At 36.4% G+C, this 7,127-nt stretch overlaps 1 non-coding gene across 1 annotated transcript; it reads right to left on the bottom strand.

Annotated features, from left to right (window-relative positions):
• Positions 1-6,770: 6,770 nt before the first annotated feature.
• On the bottom strand, positions 6,771-6,843 carry TRNAA-AGC (transfer RNA alanine (anticodon AGC)). The gene has a single exon. It is a non-coding gene; the product is annotated as a tRNA-Ala (tRNA).
• Positions 6,844-7,127: the final 284 nt, after the last annotated feature.

Genomic DNA, 7,127 nt, shown 5'->3' with positions numbered 1-7,127 from the left:
ATATACCCGATATTCTAACTCTGAAAGATCGAATAACGTTACACGTGAGACAAATCAATTCCGATATGTTGCGAGTCACTGTGGAAAATGTCGTGCACCGTATGCAGTTCCTGGAGCATCAGAATGGTTGTCATATCGAACCTCATTTGTAATTAAAAATAAACGTCATGAAATTGATGTGTGCTGTCTCTCATTTGCCATTTAGTCATTCATTAGTCACTTACTAAAATTAATTTGGCAGTGCCAAAAGTTCCCCTGTTGGTGACTTTTGGTACTATTTTTTTTGTTAAATCGAATCCCCATATTCCACTGTGTACGTCTACCGAATATTGGTGTGTTTCGTCCAATACATTACTCGCTAGAGGGCTCTGAACACTTGACGTTATTTTATAATCACCCGGTACTTCAACTGAGAAAATGAACGCTCAGCTGAGCAATTTGTGACCATTAATGTTAAAAATATGCGAAAGGCAATGTCTACATTTGGAAAGGCACACTCAATATTGTCTTCTACGATTATTTTATAAAGTTCAGCATGACTGAATCTTGTTTTTACACTTTTTGTTGCACTGAACTTATGGCGCACATATGAGTGAAACTGCTGAAGCTCAGCTGAGAAATTAGTGTTCAAGTCCTCTGGGTAAGCATCAATCATCTTTTGATAACACTGAGAATACCTTTCAATTTCAGTAGATGATGAAGTCACTGAAGTAGCATTATGTGGCACATCACTTAGAAAAGAAAACCTCTCTGATATTTTTTTGTATACCTCTCCTCTTTTTCTCATCTCATTTTCAAGTTTGTCAACAATTGTGTAAAAGGTGGTGATACGAAATTTATCTTTGGCATTCAGATATACTTCTGGAGCATCTCCGTCATTGGGTACCTTCTTTCTGATACGTTTGCGAGTTTGAGCTGCCTTGCAATCAACATCTGGTAGCATTTCCTTTGTAGCTGCTTCATATCTTTCAAATTTATTTCGTGAAGTGCACAATTGGTCAGCTAATGATCCATACAGATCTGCAAATGTTTTTAAGTTGACATCCTCGTTCTGTAGAACTTGGCTTACACTATGAAAATTTTGCAAAATCTCATCCCAAACATTCATCCTAAAAACGAATTCTAGCTCTTGCATCTTATTTGCAATATTATCTGCTTCTCTTCTAGTGTCTTCCTTTTGTGACTGGTCTTCGGTTATACAGTCTAACGCTTCTAAAATTGAAGGAAAGAATTCAAAATTTGCTGCTGTTGCCATAGGATGTGCCTCCTATCTGGTATCAGAGAGGGATTTTAAGACATTTTCATTTCCAATACAACCTTTAAGAATTGCTGGCTGGTTGAGGCTGAAAAAAGGTATAGAGCAACCGCACTGTAGAGAAGAAATTAATCGCCTCTTGACAGCAATCAACAGCACTTCGGCCTACCGAATTTAATGAATGGGCTGCATAAGGCACATATATAGCAAACTTGTTTGTTTCTGAAATTTTTTGCTGCATCCCCTTATAATGCCCAGACATTTTAGCAGCGTTGTCATAAGACTGAACCCTACATTTTGAAAAGTTTAGCTGACAAACTTTACGTAAGTACTGCAACACCTAATTTGCCATTTCCTCACCGGTATGGCTTTTCATTTCCAGAAAGGTTAAAAAGCGTTCAATAGGCTGCCCATCTTTTAAGTTGCTAACTACAACACTTAACTGGTCGATATGTGACAGATCTGGTGTTGAATCGACTGACAAACTAAAATAACCAGAAGATTTTACTTCATCAACAATAAGCACGTGGACCTCTTGAGCCATCATTTGAATGAGTTCCTCACAGGTGGCTTTGGACAGATAAGAAGGATTTCCTTTGCCACATTTTCCATATTTCGCAATGTGCCTGCTAAAAATGGATCAAACTGACTTTTTAGAGCTCAAGCAGCCCTAAAAAGTCCCCATTTTGCAATGATCCAAATCTTTCTTCTGTTCCTCGAAAAGTCAAGCCACGTTCAGCTAACGTACGAATAACAGCCATGACACTCCTCAGGACAAGTTCCCAGTAATCACACTCTTCCTGAATTTGTTTTTCCAACTGTTGTCCCAACCCTACACCTTGTGGGCGAGTTAAGTATGTTAGCATAGTGTCTCGGTGAGTAGTGCTTTTTTCATGTTGATCAATTACAATAGTATTTCGCCAGTCGCTGAACCCTTCTCTTGTAACAAAATGTGAGAAATTTTTAGGAACAAACAGTTTACAAACAAAACAATAAACTGATCCCGTTGATGGTGAATACAATAACCACTCTCTCTTATATTCCTCACCATTGGCTTTTGTTAAGTATGTTAGCATAGTGTCTCGGTGAGTAGTGCTTTTTTCATGTTGATCAATTACAATAGTATTTCGCCAGTCGCTGAACCCTTCTCTTGTAACAAAATGTGAGAAATTTTTAGGAACAAACAGTTTACAAACAAAACAATAAACTGATCCCGTTGATGGTGAATACAATAACCACTCTCTCTTATATTCCTCACCATTGGCTTTTGTCCCAACAAAAAGTTTCTGCGAACAGTATCTTACTGGTTTGCCACTACTCAAATGTCGGTAAGACTTGTCAAATGGCCCATTGCGGTGTTGACAGTTACTGGGTCCACAAGCAGTTCAATTAGCCACGTCATCAGCAGAGAAATCAAGCCACAGCCTTGGACCTTTTGTTATATTTACTTCATCTTTTGCAGACTGAATCATTTCACCACCATCACCATGGCCCACTAAACTTTTATTTTCAGCAATTATTTCAACCTCAGAATGTTTTGTAAAGCAACTTGCATCAACATTTGCAGTAGAGATATCAAGAGAATTTACAGACAAAGTGAGGCCAGTAGTTAGACATGTGCTAGATGAACCTGCTTGTGACACCTTGATGATTCCAACATCATCATATTTTGATTTTGAAATGATCACAGTGGTATTTGTGTCCACTTCTGATGACGGAGACTGTCTCTGATCAGGAATTGGTATATAATGTTGTGGAACTTTTATCAAGAAATCAGTCAGCTTTACAGTCTTGGAATCTAATTCCACAGCCTTCACTTGTTTCTTTTTTGATAGTTTTCGCTTTTGTGCACCACTTAACTGAAAACACGTTTCATCTTGGTTCTTGGGATCTGTTAAATACAGAAATAAAAAGATTATTTTGTTGAATATTAGGTTTCAATCAACACAGTTACACATATCACAGGCAAAATTATACGAAAAATGTAATTTGGCTTACAGTTGAATCTTGTGCTTTCGTGCTTTAATTAACTCTTATTTTACCGGAGTCGCACTTCTGCGACAGCTAGGCCTTTTACCGGAGGCGCGTTTCTGAGACAACCACGTGATTTGTTTTATATTTGCTTCTGGAGCCTTTTATAAGACATAATTTATTAAAACAAGTCCTAAAACAGACAGGAAAGTAAAAAATAAAATGGTTACGTTAATTATTAAAAATTACCTCATTTGATGCAATGGTAGTGCCAGAAAGCGTCGTGAGCGATAATACGGTGTAAACGAACCGTCATGCACGTGATTAGAGTTTTATTAGGCCTTCTACACGTCATTATTTATTGAAACAAAGCAGGTAACAGTAAGAAAAGATAAAAACAATGAAAAACTAATTAAAAGTTAATTTAAATTAAATTCGTCATCTAACTAAAGCAGAAATTCTGTGGCGCCCCCTTTCCATGATGCCCTAAGCACGTGCTTATTTTGCTTAATGGTTAATCCAGCCCTGCCTGCAAGTCACCGTTCTCTTTAAATTCCTTCCGCAGATGTTTCTTTTTTTTGCAGCTCAAGCTTAATGGTGTTATTCATCCATTTAAACCCTACTCGATTTACTATCCGGACTCTAGGTATACAGTCAGCCATTGCCTTCTTCAAACACTCCTTTACCATTTCCCATGCATTATCAAACTCCAGCCCTTGCAGTTTTACATGCCATGGCACTGAACCAAGCAATTTCCTAAGCTTGTCATATTTACCAGCTCGGTAATTCCACATGTACCCTTTCTTAATTGAAAATTCCACACATTTAGCCACCTCCCAGGTCAAGTTGGTGAGCGTGACACCTTATGATCACGCTCACCAACTTGACCTGGGAGGTGGCAACGTGGTCATATTCATTACAGTCAAATTCTCAGATGCAATTACTAGGTCAAGCACTCTCGAACCCCTAGTATATTCCATTACATGCTGTCCCAGGTAGTTATCCCTTAATAACTGCATAAAATCCAATTCCTTCCTCCCATGTGTCCTCTCCTCCTCCAATCAATGTTACCATAGTTGAAATCCGCCATAATAATTACCCTCCTTTAACTCACTGCGTCTATTTGTCTATGCACACTATCTCCACCATCTATTCCATCACCTGATCTACAGCAGCACCCAACTGTATATTTTGTTCCATTAGTCTCAGTCTCACACCAAAGAGCCTCAAATGTGTCTCCTGACTGTCCTGCAATCCAACATCAATTATTCTTGGCTACAGTTCGTCAGCTATCATCAATAACACTCCTCCCCTCATTCTTTTCTCTGTCCCTCCTGAACACACTATACCCTGCACATTCTATCCCACTAGCTATATCATCTTCTGTCAGCCATGTCTCACTAATGCCAATAAGATGTGGCCAGGAAGAGCCAACCTAGGCCAAAAATTCTTCCTTCTTGTTCAGTGGCGGCCGGTGAAAATTTTAAGTGGGGGTGCTGCATATAAAAAAAAAAAAAAAAAAAAAAACCTTTTTTCCCTAATCAGTAACGAATTTATTAATAAATAAATTTACATATTAAAAATTGCTTTATTAAAAATATTTCATCCTCACCACGAACAAACACCAATAATAAAAGTTTCGTATCACTAGCAATGACAAATACAAACGAATATCGGCATTAGATCGCAGTACATTTGTTTCGTATAACGATAATTGAAAAAATATAATTCTTTTCATATTTTCAACAGTGACACTCGTCATAATTCAGCCTTGTATCTATAATAAATAAATAATTATATGTTATTTTAACAAAATAAAATAAGATTTCCAAAAAAAATAGTTCACCACGCACAGGCGCAAATAATAAACGTTTCATATCTCACAGAAATAAGGCGCGTAAGCATATTAAAAACACACTGCCGCGTGAGCAGTTACAGTTGGGAATGACGTAACATGCAAACGAATATCGGCGTTAGATCGCAGTGCATTTATTTCGTAATCTAAAGCGTTAATCGAACAGTTCCAATTATTAACTATTCAATCAATGTCAAAACATAAGCTGTGACCTTTAACATGTTGTACTGCATTTATATAATGTTGTAAGAATTGTTATTATTTATAAACACGAACAAAATTTAATTTTTTCGTTTTTTCCTTAGGGGTACTGCAGTGTCGCAGTGCTTATGTACGGGCCGCTACTGTTCTTGTTCCTAATACTCCTGGCATTAGTATACATGAAGTGCAAAAGCTTGTTAGTCCCACCCTTATCTTGATGCCTTATACTAACTGTCCCATTCTGATTTGTTGTCCTTCGTACTAGCTCAGGCATATTATACACATTCTTACACTCAACTGCCTCACTGATGTCTGCATGTCCCCCCCCCCTAATAGCTCGTTTCCACTTTCACTTCATTCAGCAACACTTTTTTCCAGTCTAAGCACACCAAATCCATTCAGATGCAAACCATCCATCTTGTATAAGTCCTTTCGCCCATCAAACTCACTCCACCCGTCCACAAACTCCACATCACATTTAGTAATATACATCGTTTAAATAGCTGTTAAGGCTACAGATTTTGTTGAAGTGTATACGTTTTTTTTTTTTTTTTTTTTTTTTTTTTGTCGGAGGAGGTGGGTGGGATTTGGTAATTTTGGTTACTGTTTTGATCATTTTGAGTATTTGACTGGATGTTTTTTTTTTTTTTTTTTTTTTTTTTTTTTTTTTGCACATGAATGGTTTTGTTTGAACTGCACATGAGAAAGAAGATACAGAATTACACTGGATATTCGCAGTCGCCCAATGCTTCCATCATCTCTTAGTATTTATTAGTTCGATATTTAAAGATGCATATTTGTGGTTATGATCAATGTTTGGTTACTGTTGCTACCTCTCCTTTACAGTAGCATGCATCAGGAATACTCACGTGCCATCTATTGGTCACACAAAAAACTACCTAATATCAATAGTAACGGAAGAAAATAATAAAAATATATTGTCTTGTAAGTAAAAAATATCAAGAATCATAAAACTTATCAAAAACAAGCAGTGTGGAGCTTCTGTGAGTGGGACCAAGTTCCTTTCCTGTGCATACGATTAGACGTTCTAAAGAAACATGCATAGTGGACATTATTATGATTTAAAATTTAAATCATAATTTTAAATAATGGTCAGTGCATCAAAAATTATATAATTTATTAATTCCTATATATTTCTTCCTTGTTACAAGGAGATTCTCAGGGAGAGAAGAAAATAGCTGATTTTTTGTTTACTATTAATTAAATCAATATAATCTTATAATAACATTACACAGTAAATGAAACATTTGCTGGCTCTCCGTACGGAGATATCTGATAAGATATAAAACTGAATTTTATGAGAAATAATTTTCTATTCAGTTAGTTACGTTTTTCAGAAGTACCTGGAATACGAAATAGCGAAAACAGGATACAGCATCCTTTCTCTGTGATAATATAGATGGTGAAGGAAGAGAAAGGAAAATTATGTAATTTAAACACATGAATAAACACAGAAAAAAAAATCACTGGAGGCGCCGGGCATCGATCCCGGTACCTCTCGCATGCTAAGCGAGCGCTCTACCATCTGAGCTACGCCCCCTGCTGTACTTATTGTTGCAATAGTTTCTTCTTATAACAAGTATAAGTGACCATTAACTTTACATAATAATTGTTATTGGTTATTTTAAATAAATTTTATCTATTAATTCAAAATTAAAAGATATTTACTATATAAATTTAAAAGAAAATATGAAAAAATTCTCTATCTACTTACATAAGGAAGCCAATTTATAACTGTTCTTGAACAGATTGGTATTCAGCATATTTTAACTTTTGTTCTGACAATTTATCTCATAGTGCATTGCATATAACTTATGTGTTGGT

The sequence above is a fragment of the Typopeltis vanoorti genome, chromosome 10 (assembly GCF_054136105.1).
Source record: "Typopeltis vanoorti isolate ZY-2024b chromosome 10, IOZ_Tvanoo_1.0, whole genome shotgun sequence".
NCBI lineage: Eukaryota > Metazoa > Arthropoda > Arachnida > Uropygi > Thelyphonidae > Typopeltis > Typopeltis vanoorti.
This window is presented reverse-complemented; position numbering and strand designations above follow the sequence as displayed.